The sequence below is a fragment of the Mya arenaria genome, chromosome 2 (genome assembly GCF_026914265.1).
Source record: "Mya arenaria isolate MELC-2E11 chromosome 2, ASM2691426v1".
Lineage (NCBI taxonomy): Eukaryota > Metazoa > Mollusca > Bivalvia > Myida > Myidae > Mya > Mya arenaria.
Window position 1 is genome coordinate 11,998,447 of NC_069123.1, and position 15,004 is coordinate 12,013,450.

A 15,004-nucleotide genomic window follows, 5' to 3' on the forward strand; every position below is an offset into this window, starting at 1 on the left:
AATAGAACAGACAGTTTATTTGACTTTTACAAGTGTAAATGTCATAATACATATAGTTATACATATAAACATGCCACATGTCTAAACTTACAAACAGAATATAATGAAATATGAAATAAGCAAACATACTATGTAAATTGAATACCAAATAAGTAATATGTTAACTTTGGCAGTGAGGGTATGTTTCAGAGCTACTATATCAAGTTAAATTATTAAGTGAGTTGAGTATAACACTTGATTCTTTAATATATTTACAAACATTCATAGCATCCTTTTATTACATGATTCCAATAACTGATGGAATTTGAATACAGATGGAATATATACATTATATACAGCATTGTTTTATATAAGTTACATGTAACTGATGATATCATGGACAAATACTTATGAGGTGATATTCATCCTCTATGTCCCTACGATTACAACATAAACAATATCTTTCATTACGAGGTATATTATTACGAGGTACATTATTAGTGCATAACGTCCTGTTTGTATTCTCAAAAGGTGTACAGAAAATCTCAATCTTACAAATTATAAAGTAAGTTCTTTGAAACTAAATCTAAATATATTTCATTATCAAAGGCCAAAAACTTCACAATCAACAGACTTATAAATATATTATTGTTCACTCACATTCTTTTTTCATGGGGATTGTGTTTGTTCAAAAAGTAGGTGCAACAACATTCATAAACATGCAAAGTAACATTCTACTCTTCTTTGTATTGTTAGAACTACTTTGCCTTTCTGATTTGAGCCATGATATATGTTTTTCAGGATTTTATTGTAATTTTAATGTTAGTCATGGTAAATGTATTATGCTTTGATGAAAAATATTTTTGCTCAACTTTGGTTTATGCTATGCATACTATTAGAGTAGTGTTGTTTATTTTTAAACTTGTGCCTGTATTGTAGCCACAGTACTTGTATTGAGTGACTTGAATGATGTTGTCTTAATTGTGTTTTAATGCTCATTTTATAGCAAGATCTATATCGGAAAAAAATGTTTTATATTTGCTGTGTTTTTAGCTATTTTTATGGTAACCAATGTTAGTGTATGACATGATTGTGCTCAAGTGTCTTAAGTTTTTTATGTATTCTAAGTTCTGTTTTGGAAGCCTCAGTTTCTTTATATCATGATTTTTAGTGTGGTGTTTTGGCTTTATTTATTTTTTGTTTATTTATAATAGCCACACTAAATGAAGCTTTAAGCTTATGTTGTTAATGTTACGTCAGGTTGTTTTGGCTCCTCTAAATAGCACTTTGGTGTATATAAGTTAGTTTGTGTCATATATTGTCTTGTTTTTCCTGTGTTTTGTGTTAAACTTGAAATCTTTGTGTTAGTGTTGTTGGTTTGTTTTTGGTTTCTTTAAAGCCATAATTCCTGCATCAAGAAGCCATGTATCAAGTGATATTGAATGCTTTGGCTCATTTAGGCAGCAATAGTCTATGTTCTATTATCTGAGGAAGTATACTGTAAATTTGTTTTTGGCTTATGCAGTGAATTGCATTTTAATATCAGCTTGGTTAATTAAGTCTGTTGTATTGTTAGTTTGTTTTAACTGTGTGTGAAGCCGCGCTGTATGAATGAAGTCTGTTGTATTGTTAGTTTGTTTTAACTGTTTGTGAAGCCGTGCTGTGTGTATGCAGTCTGTTGTATTGTAAGTTTCTTTTAACTGTTTATAAAGCCTCGCTGTATGTATGAAGTCTGTTGTACGTTAGCTTTTAGCTCTACTGGCCAAAGGCAAGAAGAGCTTATGTGATGGTAATGTGTACGTAGTATGTGCATCCGTGCGTGCGTCCGTGTGTTAGTGCGTCTGTAAACAATTTCTTGTAAACATTTTTTTGTTAACGCGATACAGTCTTCAGTTTTGATTGTATCTCGATGAAACTTGTACAGTATTTAGATATCAATTAGAGCTTGGTTCCTTTCGAAAATCGGCTATATCCGGATATGCATGCCTAGATAAAGGGCCTTGAAAGTTTTAAATTAAAGAAATGCTATTTTTAGCTAACCTAGTTTTAGCCAGGTCTGCATGAGCGAATTCTATTTTTAACCAAGTTAACATGTGAAAACTCAAGTTTAGGACTAAGGGAGAGAATTTGCTTTTTGTACTGCAGTTGATTTTGTCAATTACTCTGCCCTGTTCTTGTTGAAAGCCAAAAGGCCAGTTTTTTAGCTCTAAGTGTCTGTAGTTTGCACATTCATCTTAACAAAATTGGTTGTGAATGTTTGTTCAAGTTATGCACCTGGGGTCATTACTGGCCGCACCCAGGGTTCACAGTTTTGGTAAAATTAAATTGGGATAGGTTTGAAAATCTTTTTGTGTGTTTTTGCATCCATTTCAGCAGAATTGCTTGTGAATCTTTGTTCAAACGATCAATGTTGTCCTCGGATGCCCTTGACTTTGACCTTTTGACCAACTCATTTAAATTTATAAAACTACCAAAAAAATACCATGAGTACAGTTTTGAAAGCATTTTTTTTGTCAGATGACTTTTACTTGGCACATATTAAAATAGTTCATGCAACTATTCTGCTTACAATTCTTTCTGGGCTCAGATGTTAAACGTGCAATGTTTTCAGGTAACCCAAACACAAAATGTGAACTATATGTCTGTTGCCTTTTACCCATACATACATGCTGTGGATTGAAATGACCACAAGAGCCATGTCAGTAGAGCATATGCCCTTTTGGGCCTCTTGTTTACAGTTGGTAAAGCCATGCTATATGTAAGAAGTATGTTGTATTGTAAGTTTGTTTTTACTGTTTGTTTAACCATGCTATAGGTATGAAGTATGTTATAATGCTAGTTTGTTTTAACTGTTTGTAAAGCACTGCTATATGTATGAAGTATTTTGTATTGTAAGTGTTTTTCAGTTTGTAAACCATGTAAGAAGTCTGTTGTATCATTATTTGTTTTTACTGTTTGTAAAGCCATGCTGCATGTGTGCATTATGTTGTATTGTAATTTGTTGTTTTTTCTGTTTGTAAAGCCATGCTATATGATATACGTCTTTTGTGTTGTAGGTTTGTTTTTACTGTTTGTAAAGCCATGCTGTATGTAAGAAGTCTGTTGTATTGTAAATTTGTTTTTACTCATGTGAAGCCATGATGTGTGTTAAGTATGCATGAAGGCTTTTGTATTGTTAGTCATTTGTATTGTAAGTTTGTTTTACTGTTTGTGAATCCATGCTTCACGCATGTTGTCTGTTGTATTGCATGGATGATACACTGTTTGTAAATCAATGCTGTATTTATGAAGTTGGTTGTATTGTAAGTTTATTTTGACTGTTTGTAAAGCCATGCTGTATTTAAGGAGTCTGTTGTATTGTACGTTTGTGTTTACTGTTTGGAAGCTATGCTGTATGCATAAGGTCTATTGTATTGTAAGTTTGTTTTTACTCTTTAAAAAGCCATGCTGTATGTATGTAGTCTGTTGTATTGTAAGTTTGCTTTACTGTTTGTGAAGCTATTCTATATTTATGTAGTCCTTTATATTGTAAAATGTTTTTATTGTTTGTGAAGTCATGCTGTAAATATGAAGTCTGTTGCATTGTAAAGTTGTTTCTTATTGTTTATAAAGGCATGATGTATGTTTGTATGATGTCTGTTTTATTGTTAGTTTGTTTTTACTGCTTTCAAAGAACTGCTGTATTTATGAAGTATGTTGTGTTGTAAGATTGTTTCTACTTTTTGTAAAGCCATGTTGTATGTATGAGGCTTATTGAATTGTAATTTGTTTTTACTGTTTGTAAAGCAATGCTGTATGTATGTAATATGTTGTATTGTAAGTTTGTTTTTACTGTTAGTAAAGCCATGCTGTAAGTAAAGAAAATGTTGTATTGTAAGGTTGATTTTCCTATATTTAAAGCCATGGTATATATAAGAAGTCCTTTGCATAACTTTTACTGTAAGTTTGTCTTTACTCTTTGTAAACCAATGCTGTATGTATAACATTTGTAGTATTTTTGTAAGATTGTTTTTTACTCTATGTAAACCAATGCTGTATGTATAACATTTGTAGTATTTTTGTAAGATTGTTTTTTACTCTATGTAAACTAATGCTGTATGTATAACATTTGTAGTATTTTTGTAAGATTGTTTTTTTACTCTTTGTTAAACCAATGCTGTATGTATAACATTTGTAGTATTTTTGTAAGATTGTTTTTTACTCTTTGTTAACCCATGCTGTATGTATAACATTTGTAGTATTTTTGTAAGATTGTTTTTTACTCTATGTAAACTAATGCTGTATGTATAACATTTGTAGTATTTTTGTAAGATTGTTTTTACTCTTTGTTAAGCCATGCTGTATGTATAACATTTGTAGTATTTTTGTAAGATTGTTTGTTACTCTTTGTTAAGCCATGCTGTATGTATAACATCTGTAGTATTTTTGTAAGATTGTTTTTTACTCTTTGTTAAGCCATGCTGTATGTATAACATTTGTAGTATTTTTGTAAGATTGTTTGTTACTCTTTGTTAAGCCATGCTGTATGTATAACATCTGTAGTATTTTTGTAAGATTGTTTTTTACTCTTTGTTAAGCCATGCTGTATGTATAACATTTGTAGTATTTTTGTAAGATTGTTTTTTACTCTTTGTTAAGCCATGCTGTATGTTTAACATTTGTAGTATTTTTGTAAGATTGTTTTTACTCTTTGTTAAGCCATGCTGCATGTATAACATTTGTAGTATTTTTGTAAGATTGTTTTTACTCTTTGTTAAGCCATGCTGTATGTATAACATTTGTAGTATTTTTGTAAGATTGTTTGTTACTCTTTGTTAAGCCATAGCTGTATGTATAACATCTGTAGTATTTTTGTAAGATTGTTTTTTACTCTTTGTGAAGCCATGCTGTATGTATAACATTTGTAGTATTTTTGTAAGATTGTTTTTTACTCTTTGTTAAGCCATGCTGTATGTATAACATTTGTAGTATTTTTTAAGATTGTTTTTACTCTTTGTTAAGCCATGCTGTATGTATAACATTTGTAGTATTTTTGTAAGATTGTTTTTACTCTTTGTTAAGCCATGCTGTATGTATAACATTTGTAGTATTTTTGTAAGATTGTTTGTTACTCTTTGTTAAGCCATACTGTATGTATAACATCTGTAGTATTTTTGTAAGATTGTTTTTTACTCTTTGTGAAGCCATGCTGTATGTATAACATTTGTAGTATTTTTGTAAGATTGTTTTTTACTCTTTGTTAAGCCATGCTGTATGTATAACATTTGTAGTATTTTTGTAAGATTTTTTTTTAGCAATTTGTTAAGCCATGCTGTATGTATAACATTTGTAGTATTTTTGGAAGATTGTTTTTTACTCTTTGTTAAGCCATGCTGAATGTATAACATTTGTAGTATTTTTGGAAGATTGTTTTTTTACTCTTTGTTAACCCATGCTGTATGTATAACATTTGTAGTATTTTTGGAAGATTGTTTTTTTACTCTTTGTTAAGCCATGCTGTACGTATAACATTTGTAGTATTTTTGTGAGATTGATTTTTACTCTGTTAAGCCATGCTCTATGTTAGAACATTGTTTTATTGTAAGTTTGTTTTTACTTGTTGTAAAGCCATGTTTATTTATGAAGCCTATTGTATTGTAAGTTTGTTTTTACTGTATGTGATGCCATGCTGTAATGTTAGCTTAGTGTACTCGTTTAATTATATTGTATATTATAAATGTAAATAGTATGAATGAAGTATATATGTATGTAGTGCTGTATGTATGAAGTCTGTTGTATTGTGAGTTTGTTTTTACTCCTTGTAAAGTCTTTGATAAGGCATGCTGTATGTATGAAGTATGTTGTATTATAAGTTTGTTTTTTCTCTTTGTAAAGCCATGTTGTATGGTAAGTATGTATTAAGGCTCTTGTATTGTAAGTCTTTTGTATTGTAAGTTTACTCTCTTTATTCTTTGTTAAGCCATGCTGTATGTATGATTTTTTTGCATTGTAAGTTTGTTTTTTACTGTTTGTAAAGCCATGTTGTTTGTATGTAGTCTGTTGTATTGTAAGTTTGTTTAGTAAAGCCATGTTGTATGTATGAAATCTTTTGCATTGTAGTTTGTTTTTACTGTTTGTTAAGCCATGCTGTTTGTATAAGTCTGTTGTATTGTAAGTTTGTTTTTCCTTTTGTAAAGCCATGCTGTGTTTTTGAAATCTGCTGTTTTGTAAATTTGTTGTTTTTTCCATTTGTTTAGCCATGTATATTTATGAATCCTATTGTATTAATGGTCTGTTTTTACTCTTTGCTAAGCGGATGCTTGTATGAAGTCTGTTTTATCGTAAGTTTGGCTTGACTCGTTGAAGCCATGCCATATGTATGAAGTCTGTTGAACTCTTAAGTTTGTTTTTACTCTTTGTAAAGCCAAGCTTTATGCATTTAGTATGATGTACTGTAAGTTTTTCTTTGCATCTTCTTATAGGCCATTACAACTTATACACATTATTCTTACGTTTGATTTGGCTCCATACTGATTGTTTTAGATCTTTATATTTTATGGTATATGTTTTGATTTATGTTGATTATTTAAAACTCCCTCCCAGTTTTTTTTTTTTTACCTTAATACCATACCAAATGGATGGAGTATGTTGTCTTGTAAGTTTGCTTTTGTACTATCATTGTAGCCATGCAATATCTATGTATAGATTCTGGCATATTGTTTGTTGTTTGGGCTTTATATGGTAGCCATCCTACATGTTTAAAGTTTGGTGTATTGTTTTTTTTTAAGTTTTAAAAACTATGAATTGTAGCCATGCTATGCATATAACGTCTGTTGTAGTGCAAGTTTGACTACAATTGGCATGTTATTGCAGCCATGCTATATGTATGAAGTATTATAATATTGTATTATTAGAATGTTATCGTTTTTATTTATTAAACCTGGTGTATTGTTTGTTTTGGCTTTTTATTAAAGCCATGCAACATGTGTTCAGTCTGGGGTAATATGAGATTGTTTTGGGCTCTTTATTATAGTCTTCCTCTATGTATGAAATATGTTGTATTGATAGATTATGTTTGGCTCTTTATGGTAGCCATGTTACCTGTATGAAGTCTGAGGTATTGTTAGGTTGTACATGTATTTGGTTCTTTATTGTAACCATATTAAATGAATGAAGTCTGGTGTACTGTTAGGTTGTTTTAGGTTCTTATATATAACCATGTTATATATATATATATATATATATATATATGAAGTATGGTGTATTGATAGGTTGTGCTTGACCTTTCACTGTAGCCATGCTACATCAAATGTATGAAGTATGGTATATTGTTCGTGTTTTTTATCTCTTTATTATAGCCTTGTTAGCTTGTTTTGGCTCTTTATGGTAGCCATGCTTTGTTATCTGTTGTGTTGTTAGTTATTTTGTGTTTTAATATATAATAACATTTATATATTTATATAAGTGCCTGTGTATTGTTAGTTTGATTTTTATGGCTATATGTATGAAGTCTGGAATACTGTTAGAATTGTTTTGCTCTTTATTGTATACATGCTTTATGTATAAAATATTGTGTATTGTATGTTTGATTATTGTCAGTTTATGTCAGCCATGCTATATGTATGGATGATGATGCATTGTTAGGTTTTTATTTTTTATGATAACCAGGCTACATGTATTGATTTTGTTGTTTGTTTATTTTTGGCTCCTTCTTGGATGCCCTATTTTTGCAATATGTGTATTGTTGTTTTCTTATTGGCTCTTCATTGTGGCCATGTTAAACGTATGAAGGCTTATGTATTGTTATCTTTTTATCTTTATGGTGGCCATGCTTCATAGTAACATGGGTTAAATATGTTGTATTTTTATATTGTTTGTATTTTATGAAAGCCATTTTCTGTGTATGGAGTTTGGTGTAGTGTTAGTTTGTTATAGTGTCTTTCGTAGCCATGTAACATGTATTTAATATGTTGTGTTGCTATTTTTGTGAAAGCCTTCCTCTGTGTATGACTTGTGTTGTATTGTTGTTGTTTATTCTTATTATTATATCCATGCTGTATTTATGAAGTATGCTGTGTTGTAAGTTTGTTTTGGCTCTTTATTTCAGCCATGCTATTTGAATGAAGTCTTGAGAAATGCTTCTTTGTCTTTTTATGATAGCTTTTCTATATGTAAAAGGTGTGTGTAATCTAAGTTTGTTTTGGGGTTTATTAGTAGCAAAACCATAATTATGTATTTGATATGTTAAATTGCCATGTTTTGTTTAAAACAATTATATATGAAGTTGTGTGTATTTTACTGTTTTTTTTCTTTGAAGAAGCCATGCAAATAGTATGAAGTCTGATTTATTGTTAGTTAATTGGTGTAACATTATTAAAACCATGTTTCATGCATAAGGTTTGTTGTACCTTATTGTGTGTGACACTGTATTGTTAATCTGATCATGAAATAGAAGTCTTTTTATATGTATGTGTATTGTGATTTTTTAGTTTGTTTTTTCCCCTGTTATGGCCACATGTGTCGGGTAAAATGTGTTGGTACTTTTATTATGTTTTTTTTTATGGTAAGCTTCCTTGCTTAGAGCATATAGTAATATTAGTTTGTTTTTGTCTGTTATGGTACCCATGATGGGTATGAAGTGTGTTGAAATTGTAACTATTTTTAAGTGTTGTTTTAGAGTAGTGCGCCATTCTAGTTGTATGAAATCTGGGAAATTAAGTCTTTAATTATAGCAATGCTATTTGTATGTAGTTGAACTTTTTGTCTTCTTTTGGCTCTGTATTGTTTTTGTTTGTTTCTTTGTTATTTTTCTATGGTTGTCATTTTATGGAATTGTAGGCTGATGCATCACAATTTGTGTTTGTAATTGTAAAGTAGCCATGCCATATAATTTATGAAGTATTTGTTTTTGCTTTTTGCTCTTTACAGAATCCATGCTTTATACACACGTTCTGTTGTATTGTTAGAGTGTTTTAATGGTCTGCTTGTTAACTTTTTATATGTTTAAAGGAATTTGATTGTTTTAGTTAATTCTTGTTATATGTATGAAGACTGTTGTGTTGTTAGTTTGGTTTTGGTTTTTTGGTAGCCTCGATTGCTATTAGTATGATTTGGTGTATTGTAAGATTGTATGTTGGTTGCTGTTTGTTATGGTTGTCTTGCTATATGTATGGATTATTGTGTATTGTTAGTTTGTTTTTCTCTTTTTGTTGTAAAATTCATATGGTTTTAAAGCCATTTGTATTGTTAGATTTTATTGTTTCCTCGTGGCAGCCCTGTTATAAATGTGAAGTCTGTTGTATTGTTAGTTTGTTTTTGGCTCCCCATGGCAACCATGCTGTAAAGATGAAGTCTGGTATATTTTTAGTTTGGTTTACGCTCTTTTATGTATGACATGTTAAATGTGTGAAGTCAGTGTTTTAAGGTTTGTTTTTGGCTCTTTTTGGTAGTTCTGCTATTTGTTTGAAGCCTGTTCTTTTTGCTATTCTTATTATTTGGTTTGGAGATTTATATGACATTGTTTTGTTTTTTTATGTAATAAAATGTTTTGTTTGTTTTATGTAATAGGTAACAAGCTATATCTATTTACATTTTTGCAGTTGAGTGACTTTTAAGCATTAGTTAATATTAATAGTCTTTGGCAACCATGGTCTATGTAATTTGTTAATATATTTTTAATCACTGCCATATTTTTGTTTTTCTGTCCTAGTTTTGAAACATATATTGAGTGATTTTGCAACCATTCTGCTTTAACTTATATTTCTCCATTAGAAAAGAACACTTTATATATTTAGATTTTCTTTCAAGAACTAAAAGGTAATTGGATTGCATTAAACGTGTGTCTTCCATGTAGTGGGTGTGTCCCTGCAGTCCTATATATGTCTACTACACATTCTCTTCTACTAGAACATTCTCTGTCAGCTTGGCCACAAAACATATAAAAAAAACCCTCCTTATTATTTAAAAACAAATAAGCCCACAATAATTCCTGACCAATTAGGCCTCGGAAAAAAAACAAAAAAAAAACATTTAGTTTTGGCAACCCAACCCATTAGTTTTGCCTACCCAACCCAACATACCAAATAGGCACTGACCTTTCCCTTTTTATACTTTGTTGTTTTTAGATCTACTGGCCAAAGAGCTTATGAGATGGTTATGTGTACGTAGTATATGCGTCTGTAAACAATTGCTTGTGAACACGATACAATCTTTAGTTTTGCTTGTATTTCTATGAAACTTGTACAGTGTTTAAATATATATTTGAGCTTGGTTCCTTTCAAAACAATGCCAAGATTATTGCCCTTGATAGTTTAAAAAAATGCTAGTTTAGCTAACCTAGTTTTAGTCAGGTCTGCATGAGCGAATTCTATTTGTAGCCATGTTAACATGTAAAGTCAAGTCTAGGATCAAAGGGAGACAACTTGCTTTTTGGTTCTGCAGTTGATTTTGTCAATTACTCCGCCTTGTTCTTGCTGAAAGCCATAAGGCCAATTTATTAGCTCTATTGTCTGTATTTCGCGCAAATTGTTCAAATTATGCACCCGGGGTCAGTACTGCCCACACCAAGTGTTCACAAGTTTGTACACTTAATTTGGGAATTGTTGAAAAACTATTCGTGTTTTCGCGCATCCATCTCAGCATAATTGCCTGTGAATGTTTGTTCAAATTATGCCACTGGGGTTATAACTGGTCATCCAACGTGTTCAAAGGTTTGGACTTGCTATTTTGAATAAGGCACAATTTAGTGATCTGCTACCAGGGTTGTTCAAATTATGAACATTGGGTCAAAGCTGGCACTGCCCCATGGGGTCACAATTTTCCAGAAACTTATTTAAGAAAATTTTCAAAATCCTCTTGTTTCAAACCACAAAGCTCGTACCTTTGATATTTGTTGTGGAGCATCATATGATGACTGTCAAGCAAAGCATTTGAAAATATGCCCATTGAGCTAAAGCTGGCCCCACCCCTTTTGATTTTTTAATTTTTAAAGCTACAGCAATGATATTTAGACCATGTCTACAGTTTTGCAAATGAGAACCAATGTTGTCCTCGAATGCCCTTAATAATTGACCTTTTGACCAACTTCTTATTTTTAAAACTACAGAAAATTTGACCATGAATACAGTAATATTAAGCAATTTTTTGTCAGATGACCTTTACTTGGCACATATTCAAATAGTTTATGCAGAGAGAAAAATAGAGATCTGCTAACAACACTAACTGACCTCAGATGTTGATCGTGCAACATTTTTATGTAACCAAAACACATAACGTGAACTATATGTATGTTGCCTTTTACCCTTGCATACATGCTCTGGATTAAAAATTATCACAAGAGCCATGCCGTTAGAGCATAGGCCCTTATTGGCCTCCTGTTCATAAGTGTGTTTAAACACATAGTTTGAAACCGTTAAAGGTACTTGAACACTCCTACCTAATGATAATAACTTTTTTACATAAAGCATAATAGAAAACGAAATATTTCATTTGAAAAAAGCCAACATACAAGTACCCTGTTTTGAAAAAGATATAATCCTTACTAAAAAGTTCATTTTTAGCTCGAGTATTCGAAGAATATGGAGAGCTATACTACTCACCAAAGCGTCGGTGTCGGCGTCGGCGTCACCCCTTGGTTAAGGTTTTGCGTGCAAGCACACATAGGTTAATATCTCAGCAACTAGTCGAGGTATTGCATTGAGACCTGATACAATGGTACTCAACCATCCAACCTACTTTATTAACCAAGTTAGATAACTCTACTTTGCCTTTAATGCAAATAATAGGCCTTTATTATTCGACTTAAAAGATCTGGTTAAGGTTTTGCGTGCAAGCACACATAGATTAATATCTCAGCAACTACATGAGTTATTGCATTGAGACTTGATACATTGGTACTCAACCATCCAACCTATTCAATTAACCAAGTAAGATAACTCTACATTGCATTTAATTCAAATAATAGGCCTTTATTATTCGACTTAGAAATTCTGGTTAAGGTTTTGCGTGCAAGCACACATAGGTTAATATCTCTGCAACTACTTGTGGTATTGCATTGAGAGTTGATGCAATGGTACTCAACCATCCAACCTAATTAATTAACCAAGTTAGATAATCTACTTTGCATTTAATGCAAATAATTGCCCTTTATTGTTCGACTTCGAAATTCTGGTTAAGGTTTTGTGTGCAAGCACACATTATTTCAATATCAAAGCAACTACTTGATGTATTGCATTGAGACTCGATACAATGGTACTCAACCATCCAACCTACTTAATTAACCATGTAAGATAACTCTAGTTTTATTTTATGCAAATGATTGCCCTTTATTATTCGACATAGAAATTCTGGTTAAGGTTTTGCGTGTAAGCACACATAGGTTAATTTCTAAGCAACTACTCGATGTATTGAATTGAGACTTTATAGAATGGTATTCAACCACTCAACTTCATTGAATAACCAAGATATATAACTGTATTTTGCAAATAATTGCCCTTTATTATTAGACTTAAAAAATGTGGTTGAAATTTTCAATGTGACCACATTTATGTTATTATCTCAGCACATCATGAATTGCATTGAAATCTAATCTAACAGTGATCCATGCATGTTTGGCCAAAACTTTTCAATCCTTACACTGAAAAGCGGCGGAATTGTCGAGCACGCTGTCTCTGTGACAGCTCTTGTTGTATGCCTTATACCATCCAACAGAAAATAACGTTCAAGGCTTATATTAATTGTGTTGGTCATTGTGAAATAAAGAAGTAAGGAAGTGAAATAACAATCCTACCTACATCTTCACAACTAGAGTTGAGAGTAGGGAAAAGCCAAAATATCCATTAGATGATTGGAGCCTTTTTATAAAATAAATGTATGTCAAAGTTTCGACATATTTAAACTTAATCGTGTGAATTTCAGAATTTAGTTCACAATATAGTGAACTCATGTTTTTCCACTTCACTCTGAAAAGCCTAAAATATAAATGTCCTTTCTTTGTGCTGCTGTGGCTTTATTCAAGTAATTGCATGCATATTCCTAGATCATAATGTCACACACTTATATAACTTGCTGTGTTGATAGACCTATTTCAAAAGAAACCATTGATATACCAGTCCTTTTAGCTCACAAGTGCCCAAGGTGAGCTATTGTGATCACAGATCAGTCTTTGTCCGTGGTCTGTCCGTCCAAAATCAACAATTGCTTAAAAAATAATCTCCTTTGAAATTTCCAGGCCAAATTTATTAAAATTTTCAAAAAGCTTCCTTGGGTGTCCCTCTACAAAAATACAACAAGGGATCGCGATTGATAAACAACAACAACAACAACAGCAACAACAAAATTACTGACTTTAAAAGCATCTCCTCTGAAACTTACACTCCAATTTCAATTATACCTTACAGAAAGTTTCCTTGGGTGACCCAAAAATACCACAAGGAATCATGATTTATCAACAACATCAAAAGCAACAACATCAAAATGGCTGATTTCCTGTTTTGCTTAAAAAAGCATATCCCCTGAAACTAACACTTCAAATTCAATAAAACTTCTACAAACAATACAACAAAGAGTCACGATTGATCACCAACAACATTTACAAAATGACCAACTTCCTGTTTGCTTTATAAAAAACATCTTTAAAACTACCAGTCCAAATTCAGTGAAACTTTACAGGAATCTTCCTAGGGTAACCTTTTTGGATAACCTTCTACAAAAATTTAAGGTGTCGAGATTGATTAAATACAAACAACATTCTGGCAAACTTCTTGTTTTGCTTTTAAAGAAATCTTTCTTCTTAAACTACAGGGCCATATTCACTGGAACTTAACAGGAAGCTACATTGCATCATACTCCAAATTTAATAAACTATACAGGTAGCTTTATTGCATGACCCTTCACAAATATAAATTTAGGCATCATTATCAGTAAAGATTTGTTTTAATTGCAACATTTTTATACAGAGTTGTAGCCATTGAAAACATGAATGACATCTGAAATCTGTATAAACAAATTCTGAGCTTCTTTTCCTATAACTAGACATTTACTGTGTCACTGTTTACATAACCTCGGTTTCAACATAACTAACTAGACATGTACTGTTTCACTGTTACCATAGCATGGGTTTTTACATGTCTAGGTATTGTGTCACTGTAACCCCCGGTATCATAGCCAAGGCTTTTACATGTCTAGGTACTGTGTCACTTTTATCATAGCCTGGGTTTCAACGTATCTAGAATCTGTGTCACTGTTGTCATAGCCAGGGCTTTTACATAGCGAAACCTGGTTATTAGAATGACGAACGTCGTTGTTCGGGCCGGCATCCGGGCGGCGTCAAACTCACCTATGAAACTGAATAACTTTAGTAAGGGTTGACATATCTTGACCAAACTTAGTCTATAAAAAGAGTTTATGGGTACCTTTCATGAAATTGCGTTTAGGGTCCATAGGATCAAGGTCAAGGTCACTGTTACTAAAAATAGAAAAATGGTTGAAACTGAATAACTTTAGTTAGGGATGACATAATTATCTTGACTAAACTTGGTCTGTGGGAAGAGTTTATGGATACCTTTCATGGGATTGCGTTTGGGGTCCCTACGGTCAAGGTCACTGTTACTAAAAATAGAAAACGGTTGAAACTGAATAACTTTAGTAAGGGATAACAGATCTTGACTAAACTTTGTCTATAGGAAGAGTTTATGGAGACCATTCATGGAATTGCGATTGGGGTCCCTAGGTTCAAGGTCACTGTTATAAAAATAGAAAAATGGTTGAAACTGAATAACATCAGTTAGGGATGATATATCTTGACTAAACTTGGTCTATAGGAAGAGTTTATGAAGACCTTTCATGGGATTGCATTTGGGGTCCCTATGGTCAAGGTCAAGGTCACTGTTACTAAAAATAGAATAAAAATAGAAAAACGGTTGAAACCGAATAACTTTAGTTAGGGATGACATATCTTGATCAAACTTGGTCTATATGAAGAATTTATGGAAACCTTTCATTGGATTGCGTTTGGGTTCCCTAGGTTCAAGGTCAAGGTCACTGTTAC

At 31.9% G+C, this 15,004-nt stretch overlaps 1 long non-coding RNA gene across 6 annotated transcripts in view; it reads left to right on the plus strand.

The window, feature by feature from the left end:
* LOC128243127 (uncharacterized) overlaps window positions 1-15,004 on the plus strand; it is a 135,895-nt gene that overhangs the window by 21,833 nt on the left and 99,058 nt on the right. The gene's annotated exons all lie outside the window — the stretch shown is intronic.